A 20882-nucleotide genomic window follows, 5' to 3' on the forward strand; every position below is an offset into this window, starting at 1 on the left:
TGGTTGTGCCACTCTCCAACTGTTTTGGACGTTTGACAGTTAAAAGCTAAGATCCTGGTTGCAGTTCCACATGTCCTTAAACAGGGGAACATTACTTGTGTGTCTCTTAGCAACCCCTCTCAGTCATATGCAGCTGCACACACATCTGTGTCTGCACATAATGCAGTCCACAATGTTAATGGTGACATTGAAACACATGATATGGACGGCTGGGTGCCACTTTAGTTTTTATACCACCGTGTAAATGCATTTGACGATTCCTTGTTTGACCTTGTTCTACTTAATTTATTTGTTTGCCTGAACGTGTTTTCAGCACCATTTGTTTGTCCCTATTTTGAATTGATTTGCCAAAGAAAGAAGGAAAGAAATTCTATAGTGATCTGCATTACTTTCTTTATTATGCTAAAGAGTCCGTTGGGCTCGGTCGAAAATGCAAGCTCCGAGTTCCCTTTCAGACTTCTTTATCATTTCTTTACAACCACACTGTACTCGGTTTTTAGAACTGAAAGGTTTAGACTCAATACTACTCACGAGACACACACTGAGTGGGTTTATGGTTCAGTAATACAGATGGCGTGCTTGCAAGCTAATTCAGGAAGACGAGGGAATCACCGACCACAAAACACACCCACACAACACACAAACATTTGACAAAACACAAACCCAGTCTCCCACGCCTCATTACCCACTCCTGGGTGTGTTTCAGGCTGCGACACTGTGGCAGGGCCAGATGTCTCCTCGGCAGGGAGGAGTAAAAGTGTTATCTCAACCTCTTTATGGGCAGGTGTGTCATCCACAGCCTCTCATCCAACTCCCGCTTCTCTAAGCACACAATAACGACGGCTCTGAACCAGTGGTATTTATCATTCAAGTTGAGCCTGCGCTAATGGCTGCCACGACAAGAAAACCAGCACTTTAGGCCCGTAGAGCACTTCTGTTTAAGTGTTGTTGACCAAACCCTAAATCTCTCGGAAAGTTAAGGGGCTGCATAGAGTGTGAGAAGTCCTATTCCTCCTTAATGGGTCCAATATGAAGTTAGTGTACTACCATTACCGTGCAGATGGGCAGCAAAAAGAGACACAAAGATGGAGAGAAAAGCAGAGAAGGGAGGGGAGATGCGAACGAAGCTTGGTGTCTTGGTTTAGCCAGTGGTCAGTGTGTTTAAGAAATCCCTGTGGATCAATCCCATTGTGCTGCTTGGTGGCACTCTGCCCACCTGGCCACGCTGTCGGGAGGGATTGCATATGGCAGACAGCAGTGTCGTCAAATTATTCGGCTCTCATCAGCCTAAATCATCTTTGTGCAAGTGAGACACTAAGATCAATTCGCAGGCATCGTAAGCATGAAATTGCTTCAAAAGCGTGAATTAAACTTGTCAGATGGATGGCAAAATTTGGTATTTAAGAGCAATTAATATTTAATGCCGCCTGGAGTGGGATTTGGATAAACACAGCTGCCCTCAGCTCAGGATAGTCCAGGTTCAAAGGACGGCAGATCGGCTGGCTTCCAGCCAGATGGGTCACAGGGGGAACCAAAGCCTGGCTGGCCTGGAGAGACAAAACACGCGTGTGCCAGCATTGCCAGTGTTAGCGTGACTTTCACACATCACAGGGTAAGGCCTATTAATATCACCTCTCAAATTTCATCAACATTAGGAGTTTGCTCTCGGTTTTTAGTTCATGTTAGCCCTCTATGCCGTGAAGAGGAAGAAAATGCCCTAAAAAACTGGCATGTGAGAAACGCTCATTTATGATGACATTTTTCAGGACAGCTGAGCAAATGAGAAAAAATGCCGAGTCATGCTTTCACTGTCAGTATCAATAAAAGACTGAGTTGGTTGAAAGCTTGAATAAAAAATACGGGAGCTGCAAGAGATATCGTCAGGACTTTTAAATGGAGTGTCCTCTTTAGAGCCGGTCTTCTTAAAAGGCTTTTTTTTTTGTAAACAGACTTCTTTTATGTGTGTCTTAACGTCACTCCTCTTACCTTCCAGCCTTTGCTCAAAGGTGGTCCGAGTGTCTGTATGTGCTTTCTTCTCTCTGCCCATGTTTTCAGCTCTCCTTTCTGCCTCCAATCCACCCCCGCCCCCTTTTGATCCTTTGATGCAGTCAGAGCCTTTGGATCCCTACACATTATTAATTTCCCTCTCATCTCGTACTCCCCGGGGAGTCTTAACTCAGGGCTAGCCAGAAAATAAAGCCTCTCCAACTCCATTAGGAATAGGGAAAAGACAAGTCACATGGTGGGGTGATAACTTTGTTTCCATCGCCCTTAACCATTATCTTACCTTAATCACAACCCCATAGCTCCTGGCGTATCCTTGTACACTTCTGATACTTTTTTGTCAGTTCTGCATGACACTGAAATACAATAATTTGCAGTCTAGTTACCACTAAACAAGCAGAATCTACGGAAGCCAAAGCCCCGTGTTTGCAAACACACGCCAACCTTACACGCCTTCTAGCTCACCACATGTGGCCCCTGTCCCAGCTGGACACTAAGTTGCCCTGCATGTGACTGCCCTGCAGCCAATAAAGAGACCTGCAGGCAGGACGTGGTTCCCCCTGGCAACTGTGACTTGACTGAATATGCACTGTCATAAATTACAAAAACAAACCTGCAGCCATATGCTATTAAGAGTCGGAGGGTGTGGCTGTGATCTGATTAAGATCTGAAAACATAAAGAAGGACGATCCATCCCAAAACAAACCGATTCTGTTTAAATCCGATGCGATCACTCATGGCATGACATTTGTCTTGCACTGCAAATCAATTTGTTGGAAGCCCTCCAACGGAGAGGTAAACCTGAAGTTCATCCTGTTCGCTCTTGAATTTTTTTTCTCATTTTTTTGCCTTCTCCTGGTTCTTTATCCAACAGCTAGCTCCCTAATACTGGGATATATTTATGAGGTGTTCACACATTGATAAGGCAGCATTGCTCTGCTTATGCCAGCCTGTGAAAGCGAAAGCCACGAAGCAATGGGGCACTGAGTGGGAGAGCTGAGAGCAGATGGCCGAGAGGGAACCCTGCATGTCCATCAATAATAGAGGAACGGCTGAGTCTCTGTGTTCGTGCGTCTGTGTCCCACTGCCTCCAGGAGTTTTTTTTGCCCACCCCTTAACATGTTTCTTTTTCTTTTCCGTGTATTACGTACCGAGTGAACACACAAATACACACTTTCATTACACAGCCTGTTTAATATACACAAATCCACTGTATATCATAAATGACACTGCATATTAACATCCACTCTTTCATCTTTCGGGGTGGTCCAAGAGAGCTGTATACCTCTTTTAGTGTTCCACATAGATGCGACAATAAAAGCAGAATTACTAGACAGCAGCAAAACAAAAGAAATAAATAACTTTTTACTTTAAGGGGAAATGGAAAAATGGGAGAAAAGAGCATTAGACCAGCTAGAAATTAACCTGAATACAAAAACACTTGCTCACGCCATGAATAACTGGAATAAAAAGAAAAGCAAAAAGCTAAGTCACGCTTAAACACAGAAGAGCAGCTGTATGGATGTACCATACAGCTGCTCTTCGCCTCCCAGCCCGTTGATGATGTGACCATGTCGCCATGTTTTCCTGAAAGATGACATTTAAAAAGCCTCTTCAGTGTATATGACGGGGTGGAACACTTTTGGGCTTTGGAAGAACTGGGGACTGGTCACACGAAGAATGTTTCCAATATCCCGTTGAATACGTTGAACGCGGAGGACCGAAGCTGTTTGGAGTGTCCCTAATCAAATGTTCGATAAGTGTAAATACAAAAACAAACGCTGAGCCACAGGTGCACTTTCATCCTTCCAGATAGAAGTGCAGGACAAAGACACAACCCAAATCTCATAAACTTTGTTTGACTGCACACACAGTGGCACATCTTTGAACAATGAGCACCGTGCACAAAACCTCTTGAATGACTGCTCTTAGTCTCCAAGGAAATTGCTGAATACTATCAGGAGCCGGGCCTGCGTAAATCCTTATTGCAGTCAGATTGGCACCTGCCACACGGCACTAAATCCCCTCAAAGAGGACCTTGCAGCTGCTTGATTACACGGATTTCACTGCATACGTGCAGAAAGGTTTGCGAGGGGCTGAGAGATCGCCGCTGTTGACCTTTAACACACCCGTGCACTATCAGTGCCAAACTAAACGGCTGGGAGCTTACGTAGCACATTTGTCCCACACACAACTTTATGCACACTTCTGGCTTACATTGACGAATGTGTGTTAGCTGAACATAATGCAGATGATGCGGAGGGTTTTTAAGCCTTTCAGTAATGCATTTCCTTCATCCATCGATACCGTATCGATGCGAATATGTACCAGCGGATCAATTTAAGAGCTTATTTAGCTTCAGGACCTTGGGTATTGATTCGATCTGAACCTGTGCTGCTTGAGGGGAAAAAGGGCAACAGTGGCCAACATGTGCAAATTGCTCTCCAAAGATCGGTTCAGCATGGTCAACACCTGCCAATGTACTGTAGTCAGGTCCATGACCTGTCCCATTTCACGCTAAATCACCAGACATGGGCTTGCTCACTTATGCGTGGAAACGCCTGTATGTCAGAGCATGTCTGCACGTGTGTGCATCAACACACACTCACAAGGTAGCAACATGGGATTGTGCAGGTGCGCACACCTCTGTAGTAGCTCACCGAGATCAATGAAGCAGAGGGCTACAGAGCATGCGAAAGGCAGAGATGGTGCTGAGGGGGAGCTGAGGAGAGCCGCTGAGGACCGGGTATGAGACTGAAACTAAAAAGGAGGACTTATTTTATCAGTTCTTCTTCCGTTTCATCTGAAAGGTGGGAAGTGCCAGACTTATAAGGTGTTAAGAAACTGAAAACATTTCATCTCTCATGTAAAGATGCCTTTGAGATGAGAGATGAAATGTCTTCAAGTAGCAAGAAAAGAAATCTGCACCAACATCAGGACTAAAGATTCTCATGCATATGATTGGCAGAAAAAGTTGAGTTGGACCACAAGTGCCCACAAAGCCACCACTTATGCTGTATGATGACGCAAGTCTCCAATGTTGATGAGTGTAAACATCTAAAAAAATGTATCCGGCATGGACGTAAACATGTCGAAAATCAAACTAAACCTCCTGGACATTGCTTCAAAATGGCAAAAAGCAGTTTTTTAAGTTTATTTTTTTTTGCTGTGGGTTTCTGTTGAATTCACTCTCTTTGCTTGCAGGATTTTCTTTCACCACAGATCAAGCTAAACGGTTTAGACACGAGCGAGACAGAATTGTTGCCACAATAGTTCCCTACCACTGAGTAAATCCACATTCTGAACCAAGCAGCGTTACTAATGACTCCAGATCATGCAACAACGGCACAGAATGATGCAGTTGCACTCAAAAGCACTTTGGGAATTGTTATTCTTACAGCAAATTTGGACCATTGATGACACACTAGGAGCTGCTGAGTTTGGGATGTGGGAGTGTTGGAAACGCTGGCATTTTGGTGACTCAGCAGCAAGAGTTGAAGAAAGATCCCGAGCAGCTTCTAAAATGTGAGCATTGGCTGTTTTCTATCAATAGCTGGATTTCATTGAGAAGGGCTATCTCTGTTTTCTACTTATGTTGAAAGTATGTTTTTGAAAAAATTGTACTTCTAGGAGTAGTTTTAAATGACTATACTTTTTACTTTTACTTGAGTAGATTTGTGAAGATGAAACTGTCCTCTTCCTCCGCTACATTAGGCTACAATGAGCTGGTTACTTTTCTTCTCACCTCTTTGGTATTCTACGCCTCATTATTTTTATCCCCCCGCGTACGCCTCATTTTAATGTTTTATTCTGACAGAGAGAGAGACTTCCGCCAAAGGCTCTACCACCTGACTGTGTTTCACCAATCAGACGTAGCCGTGCAGTCTGGTCACGTGACCGTACTCAATCTCAGCGGCGGGACGGGTTAGCTTTACAGTTTACAGTCGTAGCGCAAAAAAAAAGAAACAGATGAAAAATCAAATCAACGGTGGGAAATGAAGACGCAGACGAGGCCTCATACTGAAAGCATGTTTACCTTACAAAGAGTGAGAAACAGCAGCTACATTATGTGTCTTCTGTGTTTACCAAAATAAACGGACATTTCAGCATTCAGAAACTCAACATCTAACTTGAGGAAACAAGCTTTTTTGTAATTAATTAATTCATTTTAATTTATTGTATCAATTGGATGAACTCTAATTTGCCTAAAGATGATTATTTAGTATTTTTGTCTGTGTGATTGAATGCTTGTGTTAACAAATAAATCAGACGTTACTCAACAGTTACTCAGTACTTGAGTAGTTTTTTCACCAAGCACTTTTTTACTCTTACTCAAGTAATTATTTGGATGACTACTTTTTACTTTTACTTGAGTCATATTATTCTGAAGTAACAGTACTTTAACTTGAGTACAATTTTTGGCTGCTCTACCCACGCCTCCATTTGGTCTGGTTAATCTGGTTCAATACAGTCCATGAAAATGTGACTGATTTCAGTACAACGATTACAACAAGGACTGGATAAATGTCAACGGTGAAGAAAGGAACGCTGATCACAGTTTGGATTGCCATTCACTGAAGGGATAACAGTCCCTTGAAGCACTGAGGCTTCCCACACACCACTCGTACACAGTCAACCAGAGGGGAAACTCAGAGGGATGTCAGTTAAAGTGATAACCAAGAGTTGATGCATTTATGTCCACCCCTCCTTGTGGATGTCAAAATGAATTCCTAAAGATTTCTGAGGTGGGAGTTCAATTAAAGGTCAATAGAGGACTGCTATGTGGTGTGATAAATGTGGCTGAAGGAAGCCTGGATCACTTCAAACGCAGAGGGTTCAATCAAAGAGGTGAGTACAGAAAATCCTCCAATGCCCTCACACCCTGACACACCTCCAGGCAGGAGCACCATGGCGAGCAGGATGGCAACAGGGGCCGCTCCGCGCTCTATCGATCATGCCTGCATTTACACATGTTTTAGCAAAACAGCTCTTCGGGAACATGGCGTCAGCCGACAAAACAAGCGCGGCGAGCGAGCGAGCGATGCAGAACAACCTTTCACCTGCCAATAAATTCTTGAGTCAAACTGTGCTGATGCATCTCCAAAAACAGGGCGCATGAAATTATCTCACAACGAGCTGGTATGCAGCTGCGACTGAAAGAGAGGAATGAATATTATATATTTCAGCCACATTTTCATTATAGAGCAACAGCACAGGGAGCATTCTCAGTTCTGAGTCTTCTCTTGTTTTTGGCAACAAGTTTTCTTAAGATAGACAAGAACTTAGGATAGAATTCAATAATGCTTCCAGTGCAAACCATTAGGCCGACTGCCTTGCTCTTCTGCCGATGCGCTGAGCCTGAAAAGACTCCATTGAAGCAAACCAAAAAAAAAAAGAGAGAGAGAAGGAAGTGAGAAAACGTGCATGTGAGTGCACATGTGGACGACTTTTCAGCGGCCCACTTTCAGCCTCTTCCTAAACATGTCTCACATTGGCTTTTCTGGGTTACAAACAGTCCGGCCGGGTTTCACACCAGCTCTGAATGATGAAACTGTGTCTCTCACGGCTAAGTTGAGCCTTGCAACACACAGCAGTGATGCTGAGAGGCAATTTTGTGCAGCGAAGCAAATTGTGTCGATTAGGTCTGAGTCACAGAATCCAAAAATCTTTCTAATGCGGCTTTGATGCTCAGAGAGGAAACCGGGATCAGCCACCGATGGGCTGATACTGGGTAACTGTGTGTACTGTATGAAGGCAGATATACACAACAAGCAGGCATTACAATTTCAAGATGAATGAAGTTCTCTCTGAATATTCATTTTCAAACATTCCCCAGTTCCTTTTTTATTGAGTTACATTTAGAAGCTAAGCTAACTGTAAGTATCGACTGCGTCAGACTGCACGTCCCTATCGCCGTGGTTTGACATCCGAATATGCTCAGATGTTAAGTTCAGATGGCAGTGGCAGACCTTCGCTTAAGATTGTGCAGTTACTCGCCGACTATATAGCGCAGCGCTACTTAAAGCAACACTCCAACAACACAAAACCCAACTGCAACATTTATGGTTTTGGACCAGACCAAAAATAGTATCCTACTTCCTAAACTTCCTACTATCCTAATCCTAATTTAGTAGGATCTAAAGTCGGTGGGACAACTTTCAAAACGAGGTGGTTTTGACTTAAGAACGACAAGAAAATGTTCTTATGTTGAGGACATCGCTGTCGCATTTGGCTGAGCTTGATAACTTGCGTGCATACTGTGAATTTTGGACAGGCTGTTTTTGTAGACAGCGCTGCCTGCGTGGGGCCACATTTTAAGAAACACCTCTATTCATGTGTACCTGTGGGTAAAGTGGAAGACAATTCTCTGGGTTGTTGATGTTTCTACAGTTGGGTGTGCTGTGCATCTGTGAGTCCTTCTGTTGCAAACTTCTTTTTTTTTTTTTTTTTTTAGCTTGTCAGACTTTAATCTGTTTTGTCTTGCAGCTGTTTGCAGAGCGCTCCCAGTCAGGCAGCTTTACGGAATTGTCTGGTTCGTTTCTGAACAGTAAACAGCTGCTACTGTCATCCATTAGTAGCTACACTCAGCGTTTCTTTTGGTGGCGCGATAACAATACTTTGCATAGCTAAAAAGGTAAAAGTAAAAAGCATTGTGATTTTCACTGTTCTTCTTTAGTCCCACAGACAAAAACCTCATCTTTTTTAGTTTAACTTGACTAATAAGTAATATCATAGTGCTGAATCAGGTAAATGTGTAAAGCAAGCAGACATAGACCCAAAGTGAGCAGCCGTGTGCTGGCCCCACCAGGGCTTGGCTTCTTTTGATGTTTCAAAGTGAGCGGATTCATTCCTAAATTCATCCAGAAAACACTGCTGCCGACTGAAGACATTTTGTCACATAAAACAATATTTTCAAGTTTATCTGCCCTATGTGTACATCAGAGAAGATCCCCGACACAAAGCTGCTAAGGGTGTGTAGTGACACAAGGGTTTAGGGCTTTGAAGCAGGTTGTGGCGATAAGAGCAAACTGGGGATCATGGGAGGAAACAGGATTTTGTTGGGGCTTATACTTCCACACGCTCCTTATCAGACACAGGCACCTGAGCCGGCATATACGTGCACGGATGTCGACGTGCGTGTTTGTGTGTACGTGGTGGTCCAGGACATGTCACTCTGACACATGAGAGAATGAATGGGATTAGACCAACATGCGTAATCCAGCTGGCCTGTGGGAGGAAGGTCTACCCACACCCCTCTGCAGGAGGAGATAAGGAAGTTGGTGAAGGGGGGGTCCAGAATGTGTTTGGAGTAATTGACAATAAATTGGGGGGGGGGTTGGGGGTCTCTGCTGCTTTGATGTTGGCCATCACTTTCCACCACATGGAAGTACAATTCCAAATAAATGTAGAGACCCTTGAAGACCCTTTATAATATTTCAGGATTTGATCCAATTTGGAACTCCATTATATTAAGCAAAGGATGCAACAAACATCCATAAGCCTGGCTGAATTACTGAGCCTGATACAATGACCTCAGCATTTTTGATCTGCGTGGATCTGAGATCTGATCCCCAGCTGATTTTGAGCAACTTTTTGGCACAACTATTAAAGAAATGATAAAACTTCAGGTATGTTTGTTTCAGTGGGTGAAACGTCGTGTGTTTTATCAGTTAGGGCTGTAAAGATGAACCAACAACAATTCTAACCCGATTTCGACATTAAAGATGTAATTACACTGGTACACAGACACCTGGGACCATTAAAAACTCCCATAAACTGGTCGATGGCTCAATTCTACCATTAAATCCAAGACTTAAACTTCCGCTTTCGGTCCACACCACCACACCCAAGTTTTCCCACCAACATGTCCATGCTGAACTTGTCACAAAATAAAGAACGAAGGGAGCAAAGAACTATCAACAAATGCATTTATTCCTTTTGTTGTGAAGCAACAACCAACGATAGGATGCTTCCAATAAAACCAAACCAAAACAACGAATCAGTAATCACAACAAAAACCACATTACAACGAAATTCAACAAGGCGTAACGTCGTTATTTACCGATGAACAAATAACACCCGTTTTAGTCTTTTATTGGAGGAACAATAGAATTTATACGCTCTAATACCGTGGTGCATGTCAAAGCTCCTGCTTTTTGATCATGCATTTTAGATACCTCCCCCACAAACAGAATAAAATCCTGTGCATCTACCTCACCACACACTTGGGATGAGGTGATAACCAATACAATCTAGTTTAGAGCCATAAAAAAGGTAATAGAGTGGAGTTTATGGCCATCATTGATATTTCACTAATGATCTCGATGAATCAAACATAATTCTGGCAAGTGTGCGCTGGCCTGCAGTGGGAGCTCATTCGCAGTTACGGTGTCATTTCTTGTTTCAGTCCCCGTCTTTGTCTGTTCATGCAAGTGGACGGCTTGTTTTTTTGGGTTTTTCTTTTTAACAGAAGATGAATCCTATCCGCTCATGCTTGGAATTCAAATTGGCAGCAGAGATACACGTGATCCTTTTGTCACCCTTGCCTTCAACTCTGCCTCTGTCCGCCTCTCTGTAAAACCCTTATCACACGCCACAGCGCTGACCCGGTGGGAGAGACGCACGTAGCCGTGGCCACCAAATATCGATGAAATAGAAAGTCAAGAGGGAGGCTTTCATGACCACTTGAGGGAGGGGATAAGCTGTGAACTCTGGTATCCAAAACATGAGTAAATAAAGCTTTTACGCTTCACTTTACAAAGCGTATCCTTACATTCCAATAATACACTTTTATCATTAACTTCTATCTGTTATAAATGCTCTTTTTTATTTTATATGCATGTATGAGAACAGCATGTCTTTCATACATGTTTCGAAAAAAATGTCACACAAGATTACTGGGAGGCAAAATGAGCTGAGTGGAGGAGAGAAAGCCGGGTAAGGGAGGAAAAAAAGGAAAAAATAATCACCCTGAAGATAGTTTGGTGTGATAGATGGATTTAGTCAAACAGTGACACAAGGACAGCAGCCACTACCTGGAGGACCGGTCTGATTGGCCAGCAGGGTGTCTCCATGGGAGCGGCGAAAGTGACAACTGAACAAAGGGCTTCCATTAGAGGCTCTGTCCCCATCGCTCTGCCACTATTAAGACCCTGTCTGTGGGACCCCTAATACTCCTGACAGATGAAGAGGAGAACAAGGCAACCGGGAGCAATCTCAACTATCACAGCCGATTCCATTCACACGTCCAAATAATATCAGGAGCAAAAATAGCTACAGCGCAGGCTTTGAGAGCCGTACAACACTGTTACCCTCACATTTGCAGTAACTTCATTAGATGGGCAGATAACTTCAGAGTAAACTAACAGAGTCCATCCAGTGCTGCCACCAGGCTGTGCTGCGCGTAGAAATGGGAAACATCGTCTAATGAAAGAAGGAAACGCTTTGTCGAAAACCCTATAATATAAACCCAAGCATGTCGTTCGTGATGACAAGCAGATAAGCTCATTCAGGAAACCGAAATCCCTTTTTCACGGGAACTTCCTCACTACCTCGAACAATCCCGTACTCGTCAGTGAGAATCGTCACCTTCCGCACTTGAAGGACTTTGAAGAAACGGCAACTTTAAAAAAAAAAGAGAAAACAACATTGCATCAAAAAACATAATGAAAAAGTAATCTGATGATATTCTGAAAGAACATTGCTGTTTCAGAATATCATTAGTCATTTAAGTCATTAAAGCGCTTAATTAAAAGAACCAGACTCCATGCAACAACTGCCTGAGAGCTGATAAAAGCTTAAGACACCGTCTAATATCCACAGAACCTCACGTTTACATTATTCACAGGATCACAATACGTCTGCCTCGTGGCAGCCAACCCCGTCCGCCTTCTGCTTCCGGCTGCGTATAAACCGTGTCCACAGACTGCAGCCATGAACCTCAGAAGTTACATGGGCTTTTTGTTTGTGAGGTCAGCTGTACACGAATCCCTCTCCCCGCTGAAAAAGCCCTCGACACGCCGAATGGAACATGAAGAATGCGTCGATCACAGCCAGAACCAGAACCAAGGCGCTTCAAGTACAAAAGGTCCCCGACTGAGCCTGCGGGGGGGGGGGGGTCAGTTGGATCGGGGGAACATTTCCAACATGCCTGGAAGTTGTTTCAATCTCAGACAAAAAACAAAAAGAGCCAATCCTGTCCTCTACCAAGAAGGTAGAGGACAGTGTTAACAACATGTGAGCATACCAAAAGGTTAAAGTGGACTTTGCACTGGTAACGGTTGAGTTTTGAGTATTTCAAAGTGGTCTTTTTTCTGGTGTGAGGGAGTGTGTGGGCTGGTTAACCCATCTGCGCCCACAGATGGGCATGTTCACATGCTGTGTAGAAGTGTACTCGTAAGAAATCGGCATTGGAACAACAACCATTTGCTTGTAAGATAAATACTCATCGTCATGGTGACATTATCAGCAGGCAAAGGGCACGCTGATAATTTGCGGGTTTGCACGGTGCAACAGGTGGAGCGAGCAGGGGAAAATGAAGCTTAAAGCTGATGTATGGGGCGGGAGGAGGCACGTCTTTCCAACTGGTGTAAGATACGCCTGGCAGAGAGGAAGGGAAGTCGAAGAGTGTGAAAAGAGCCCGGGGTATGAGGGTAGAGGGGTGAGACGCCAAGTCCCACTTTATCCAACAGACTGATGGAGTGGTGTGACATGGTATGGACACAAAATGTATATCTTGGGGCGCATCCTGATCTTGTTTTTACACTTGCATTGACATCAGTTTATAGTACGCAACATCCTCCAGGAACACAGAGAGCTCAATGCTGTTGATCAAATCTGAGAGAAATCGCAATTTTCGATGCGACTCGTTTCAAAACCTTCATAAATCTAAAGTCTTCCCCACATTCAAATGGATTCTCAAACTTCAAATAAAAAACTGAGAGTCGTGATCGACAGTGCGCACCAAAACTGATGTGAGACTACTTTTTGCTGTAGTTTCGGCTGCTTGAGCACCTTTGGATTTGGCATCTGCGCAACCCTACAAAACAAAAGAAGGTGCAATTATTTCAAGATGTGACGTATTACATTTAAAAGTAAAGCAGCCAAGTTAAATCTGTGCAGTTGTGCTTGTGTAGGAATGATGTACTTCCTGTAAGACTGCGGAGTAGCGGCATCATTCTCCCAATAGTGACACCTACTGATTTGGACAATGACTGCAGCACGTCCAGTGCAGTTCAAGCACAGGTACGAACCGTTGGGCAGTGTTTCAGGAGCTTACAGCCTTATATCACATTCACTCACAATGGGGTGGCGTCTTACGTTGCATAAATGAACTGCAGTAGCTTGCAAAGTATTTTCCATGTACTGTAGAAGCGCAAGCTCCAGCCAATCAAACTGCTTGAAGATAGCATGTCTGATTTCTGCAGAATTCCAAAAGTCACACCGCTGAGCGCAAATCTCAGCAAGAGGTCCATATGCCACCGCTCTGGAACATTTCCAGAACATTTCAGGAGTTCAGTGCATGTACGAAAGTGACTTAAGTGAGTCAGTATTAAAACAAATACAACAAAAGATCACGATGCTGTATTTGAATGCCTTTTTGCATAAAAGTTACTGAATATTTAATTAGTGATAGTTTTGCAGTGACAGAACACTCTCACCCCCTTATGACACACCAAGGATGCGTCAAAAAAAAGAAGTGTGAGGGGCAGTAACTACTGTGTCTGCCCAGAGCATGCTACTGAGAACCAAGAGAGAGCATGGAGTTGGGAGGGGGCTGTTTAGGGTGACGGAGAGGGCACTGGATGCTCCACATTACCAGAGTTACAGCCCTGAACTCAGACAAGCTGAGACGCATGCTGGGCAGGGATAATAAACTGGGGTGGGCTAAACACTTCATTCATGTCGACTGTAACCAACAGCAGCTGAATGGGAAATATTCACGTCACTGTTCAGATGAAGTTACAAGAAGGAGAAGAAAGTGTTACTACCTTGCATTTCCACCAACAACACGGGTGCAGTGTGAGAGAAAAAAGAAAAAAAGGAAAAGAGAAGCGTGGGTGTGCAGCGTGTTTACAGGAACTGGATGAAGGCCATTTGGACTAAGAAGACGCTCTTCTTACAGTGTTCCGTATGCACGGAGGGAGGCTGAACATGTGGGAGGGTCCCTCACAGGGCAGGAGGAGGTTTTTCTCGGTTAGATGATGTCACTTTAGTTGAAACGGCCAAAAGCCAGACTTCAAAAGGATCCATTTCTTATTCAATATCCTCTCTACAGTATGCTGTGTGTGTAGGGCACGTGCATGAAAGTGCGGTCGCAGTCAAATGCATGTTACTGTGTGTGTGTGTGTGTGTGTGTGTGTGCGTGTGTGTGTGTGTGTGTGTGTGTGTGTGTTTTCCGTCATGCATTCAGAGTGTCTGATTCTGACAGATCAAAAGGGGCAAAAATCCAGAAACTAATTAATTGGGTTCTCTTTGTGCTGCCACCCCGTATGATGTCCCACAACAGAAAGTGAAAGATTCTTCCCATGGCCTCTGACTTGATGAACTGTGAGAGACAGACACATCAAACCCGGGTGACGGGAGCGTCATGTCACATTGGACGGAGGGGAGGTTGGGGCCCGTTAACCTTTAAGGATGGCCAGAAGCGTCGGCCAACACTGGCAAGTCTGTGTGGGAGTCTCACTTCCAAGTCCCCCACCCCCTTCCCCTTTTCTCCTCAGTTCCACCCCCCACCAACCCCCGCCGCCACCACCACTTCTCACTGAATATTTTCACATTCCCTGACTCCGAAAACACTGTTAACAGCCTGCGCGACAGTGAGAAAGTGCAGAAAATATGTGCGTTGTATGTGTGATGCAGTCGGAGCTCCAGGCTACGCCAGCTCATGAGCCAACATGAACAGACACGTCAAAAAAAAGGAAGAAAAAAGAATAATGCATGCTGATGAGGGACGGGGGCTGAGGCTTGGAAGTTAGGTGGCCACAAAAGTGTGGCTCTTCACCAGTGAATAATTCCCTCTCATGGGGCTGGTTAATGTCTCTGCCGCTGGCGACGTGTCACTCAGGAGCTCCGTGGCCTTTTGCTGTTGCCACTGTTGAGTTCAGATCTCCATCCCACAACACAAATAAAAAACAAAAGTCAATCCTGATCAACTGAGAGCTGTAAATGCGTCTCGTTGAGACTTTTATTTGACAATGTTAACGACATATATCGCACGTTTTCCTGTTATGCCCCCCCGAGTGGTAATTTGGAGTTATATCCGGGTGCGACTCATGTTCTGTAGTGCTGTTTTCTCACCCTGCCTGAGGTGAGGTGGGTCCATTCACCCTTGTCTTTAACAGCTTTGTATGTCCAATATGTGTTAAAATAAAGTTCACAGACTCACTCCCAAAAAAGAATAAATAAACTTTGGATTAGAATTTAATGGCCAGATACTTCTATTAAATGTCTAAATAACAAAGGAACCCTTCTTCGCTGTTTATGGGAATGTCCAAAGATTCAAAAGTTCTGGAAAGATATTGTCAATTGTCTGTCAGCAGTCTTTCATATCAACATCCCTTTAAATGCTAAACTGTGTGTACTTGGAACCTATCCACTGAACTTCAAACAAACAAAGAAACAGACTAAACTACTGGACTTTGGGCTTCTACAAGCTAGGAGAGTGATTGTACTTCATTGGAAGAATACAGAGGCTCCTTCCATGAAATAGTGGATAAAAGAACTTTCAGAGTGCATTGGTCTAGAAAGACTAACATATATTGCTAAGGGAAAACTGAAAGAGTTTGTTCATCTTTGGGAACCATACATGAGCATTATAGAATATGGAATGTAATGTATTTATTTATGTTTGTTTATATACTTATTTATTTTAAGGCAGATTGTTATGACATTGAAATGTATCTGTATTTCAGTTCAAAATGTTGTACTTTGAGTTATTGATATTAGGATTGTGCAAGTTTAGGCATGTGTGTGCGTGCATATGTGTGTGTGAGTGATACTGGTTCTGTGACATGTTGTAGTCACAGTTCAAGTGTTCTGTAAAGTAATAAAACCCAATAAAGATATTTGAAAAAAAAAAGAATTTAATGGCCATCTCCTACAAAGCTGAAAATCCGTGAATTTTCTGCCTCTCGTCCAAACAGAAGCTGGCGTTTATTTATTTTCGACAAAGCAGACGAAACTCGGTGTTAGCTGCAAATGACGGATTCAAAAAAAGATGGACAACACATTTAAGTCTTTAACTTTGTACGGCTGCACTTTCTGACCAAGGCTGAATTCAAATTAAAGTTTTCAAAGGGCCTTTAATGGCAGTGAATATTACAAGACTGTCCATGTTTGAGTACAAAAGAACCGATAAATGATTTCAATTCTTTTTTCTACTTTCTTTAAATATACAGAATATATTCGTATCCAGAGTCAGTGCAATTCCGGTCTACTAAATGCATTCTAATTCAGCATGATAGCATTAATAAAAGGAGCCCAAATGATTGCATCACATCTTGAATCGATCCACCTCAACCTTACTGTCAATTTCTGATGGGTTGAGCCAACTAAGAAAAATAAAAATGAAAAACGTTATGTTTGCTCTAAAATGACGGGGAAATGATTTGCACGTGTAACTTCTATTTATTTTGCTCCATTGCAATATGTCCCACCACTCTCTGACTAAATCCCCCCCCAGTAATTACTGCACAGACAGTCGGCTTTAGACAGTGTTGGTATTCCACACAGCACAATTGGCAAAAAGGTCTCAGTAGACAAAAGATCCAATGCATAAGAACATGCTATTCAAACCTAAAAATCCATTCTCTATACATTCGGGTTCCCCGGGATGCCATTCATCTGTATCCGATCAATAAACGCTGTATAATTCTGTACATCATACAGCACATTCAGAGTATAAAGACAGTATAAACAGTCTTCCTGGTCGATAATCGCAGCTCGGGGAAAAAGACTCACGGCGGCAAAAATCCCCAAAAGATCCTCTCGGCGTCTGAGACAATATTTCAAGCCAGGCTACAGATGTGTGCAATGTGGTGTCGATGCTTGGTGCCGTTTAGTTGTGGGGTGGGTTACAAAAGGAAAAAAAACAAAAAAAAAAAACAGCTCAGCACAGTGACAGATGGCACCAATTTGCCACAATCAGTTCCTATAAGCCTCATTTCGTGGAAGATTTTAAAGTGGCTCTGTGGATCGCACGAGTTCAACGTCAGTTTGCACTCTTCAAACGTGTGAAAACATCGGATGACTTCACATAGATGAGTGCGCTCCCTGTGATGTAAAGGCAGACGCTGTCCTTCCAGGCAGAGGCTGCCAGCGTGTCGGCCCTGCTGTGGCTGCCACGCGCGCCGCCAACTGCCTCACTCACCCGAATGGCACACGTGTTGAAGAGATTGAATTAGGCGATTTGGGATGATGCAGACACAGCAAAGCAAATCATTTGAAGCATTTGTTACAAACGGCGCACGAGCTCTTAATTAAGTCCCCGTGTGGTCCTGAGATGAGGCCCAGACACAGGAGTGAGGATGTGAAACGGGTTTCTTGCCATCGTCTTTGTTATAGAAGAGAATATTTATGTCTCCACAATCTTGACCTTGATGCAGACAGGGTGTGTGTGTCACCAGTCCAGAGGTCTGACATCTTCCAGCCCCTCAAACTGGAAGCATTTCTGGGGAGGGATCCCTTTGTTCTGCACACAGAGAGAGAAGCCCCGCACAAGTGACACATCACAGCCTCAGACAGCTCCCTGTGTGGAACAGACAGAGGCTCATTATGGCTCTCCATTCAGCATGACCCACCAGGGACAGCTCGGAAGAGAATGGGGGAGGGGACACGGAGAAGGGGATCCACCATCAGGCCTCTTTTTTTCCTCGCCAGTTTGAAAAGAGGATGTAGAGATTCCTTAATGGATTAGAAACTGTACAACCAAACCTCACGTCTCACGCTTCAAAGAGCAAAACTTCTGAAAACTGGTCCTGATACCTCGGTTAGAAGTTCAACTCCAGCAGTTGTTTAAAACTCATACAGCAGCAAACAACTGCTTAAAAAGTGGAGATGAAGCGGCGTAATAATAATCATTCAAATAGTGCATTCTCTGTCCCTTCCTCCGTTCTGTGTTGCGACAGCCAGCACTCACCTTAGTGCACGTCAGCCCTTGTGAGGCACAAAGGAAGCTAACTTGGTTTTCTAAATTCGTATATTGAGCCTTAAGGTCTCCATGTAAGCGTTGAGGTTTGCTGTATAAAAATGAAAACACAAAAAGCTGTAGCACTAAACTTCGCCAAAATGTACGGCCTCTTCAGACACGGTACCCGACACACTACTGCCATCAGAAGGGAGGCATATCCGGAGAGGGAAGGAGGTCAGGGTTAGAATGACAGAACATACCATCCTGACACTTCTGTTGTGTAAAGCAAAGCAGCATTAACTTTTTTTTTTTTAATAATGGAAAAAAAAAACTTAAACTTTTCACTTATCTCATTAAATTAAGCATGAAGCCTAAAACCTAAAAAAGCTTCCAGTGTGGCAGTTGACAACTTGTTTGTCTCAGCAGTAGAGGAGACCTCCATTATTAATAAAGGACTTTTTGTAGAAGAGATGGAACAAAAGGCAGAAGTTTCCTTCTGAAGAATATCCCTCAGTCTGAGTTCATCACCACGGGACCTCCTGAGGGTAAAAGTCTCATTACAAGACCCTCTGTCATGCTTGTTCGCACCGTCTCTGTCGGACTGAAAACTACAGGAATGTCATGTGGACTTTTGGAGTTTTGTGTTTTGGCTGGAAGGCACACAGAAACGCAGGTTCGCAGCCCAGGCGAGGTTTGGTCTCTTTTAGACGGATCTTCCAAACCACGGAAATCCATTAAGTCGTCTTTCTTTGCAAAATGGTGGGAAATCGCTGCACATAAGTTAGGTTACTAATTTCATTACTGAACTATGCTTTTTTCCCCCCTTAAAGTCAGTGCCAGTAGAGGGCCTGGGAAAGGCCGTGAGATCTATATTACACTGTGAGACCAAACCGGCAGACGCTGCCCAGTATCATTTAAAATCCAATTCAGAATACAGCGCATAATAGTGTCAAAAGATCTGCAGCAGGGCCACTGAAAGAAAAAAGGACGAACGTATTTTGTCTCTTGCCCTTTCAGTGCCGATAAAGTCATCTCATGAAAGAAACATGATTCTGTCCGGTTTATTTTTGGGGGAATTGTCAAAACCAACTTGTCTGACTTGCTGTCGCCACCGTCACATCCTTCTACACAGGAGTGTGACCTCGTCTCGTTCACTGGATGTCATTTCATCCAGCGTACCTATCAAAGCACGTCACTCAGAATCTGTCTCAAGATCCCAAATAATAAATCCAACGCACACCCGCCAGCGCCGGGCCAGTGTTCGAGGCAATATCCCGCACTTCAACTCTGCCACCTTAATGACGTTACCGGTGTCAAGAATTCCACCGGGTGGGGATCTCTCACACGCGGAAACAATTAAGTTTGACAGCTCGTTTTATTACTGATGTGACGGCTCATCCGTGTGAGGAGACGAGTGACCCGTCTGCCACTTAGACGGTATCCGAAAGGCGCAGCGACCTGAGGTGAGCGGGACAGGTAGACACAGCTCTCAAAGAAAGGACACGTCAACACACAGAAGCAGAGCAGGTGTGCATGCGCGCACGTCTCCTGAGCACGAGTGACACTCTTAATAACCACGTGGAGAGCGTGGAAGAATCTGACACAAGCATCTGTAATCCACGTGGAGTTGGAGGCAACTTGGATCCGATGGATATTACCAGTCCTTTCATCCAGCCTGTGGAGCCCATGACGTCGCAACAAACACAAACGTTACCGTTACTCTATTGAGGATGACATCAGTGCATTTCCTCCCTAATGGATCACTTTGCGCCACTGCGTCACTCACACACACAGCGTGGAGCGGGTGGTGTGTTATCTTGACTGCAGGGAAGGGTCGCCTCATAAAGCACTCAGGATGAGGTCATGTGACCACGAAGCCGCTGACATGACACCACCGGACAGGTCTGGCAACCGCAACCGTCTTTAGCCGAGCACAAAGCGGCCCAGATACACAAAGCGAGCGTTCCAAAACCAGAGTGGAATGAGAGGGGGAAAAAGACAACCACAGAAGACCTTGAATGGGTCAAAGTTGTATAACATCTCCTAATATAGAGAGACTGGACTGAAAATTTGAGTCTGACTGGATGTAATCGTGCAAAATATTGACACACTGAACACAAGGCTTGCTTAATAGCATCATGTCAGTGTTAAGCATTAAAGTGCTACTAAAATACAGTTTACTTTTAACCATATTAAAAGTCTGCACACACATTTAAAAATGGATAAAAGGTACTTTTGGTCCAAATCAGATAAACTGGTGGTTTTCAGGTTAATAATGGTGGCAGCATTCAATTACAGCCGCATTAAATCACTGTTTGAGCCACGTGGAACGTCAGAAGAGTAAGAAGTTGACCGAGGTTTTGAGAGATGCCTCAGCTGGCAAATACACGATTCACCCGAACCTTCCAGGTTCCTTTTAGAAGTTTTCAAAAGGGAGCAGTGAGTAGATAATAGAACCCCCACAAAATCCTCCTCATTGGACCTTCCAATGTCCAGCAGTTACTCTTCTTTCACCTCACATTTTGTACATTAGTAGCTGTGACTTTGACAACCTGCGTGCGGTGAAAAACACTCATATAGATACAGCGTTAGCCAAAACATCTTCTGGAAATAAGTTGTTAGTGTAAACAGAAAGGTGGGGGCAGAGAGACTAAACAACGCAGACAGCATGCTATAAAGCCAAAATAATTAACAAAAAAAGGAAAAAAGCCAAAATAAATAAAGACAAAGCTTTGACACTCTCAATAAA

At 43.9% G+C, this 20882-nt stretch overlaps 1 protein-coding gene across 14 annotated transcripts in view; it reads right to left on the reverse strand.

The window, feature by feature from the left end:
• The window catches only part of vav2 (vav 2 guanine nucleotide exchange factor), a 187182-nt gene that overhangs the window by 53184 nt on the left and 113116 nt on the right, over window positions 1-20882 (reverse strand). The gene's annotated exons all lie outside the window — the stretch shown is intronic.

This window comes from Odontesthes bonariensis, chromosome 22 (genome assembly GCF_027942865.1).
Source record: "Odontesthes bonariensis isolate fOdoBon6 chromosome 22, fOdoBon6.hap1, whole genome shotgun sequence".
NCBI lineage: Eukaryota > Metazoa > Chordata > Actinopteri > Atheriniformes > Atherinopsidae > Odontesthes > Odontesthes bonariensis.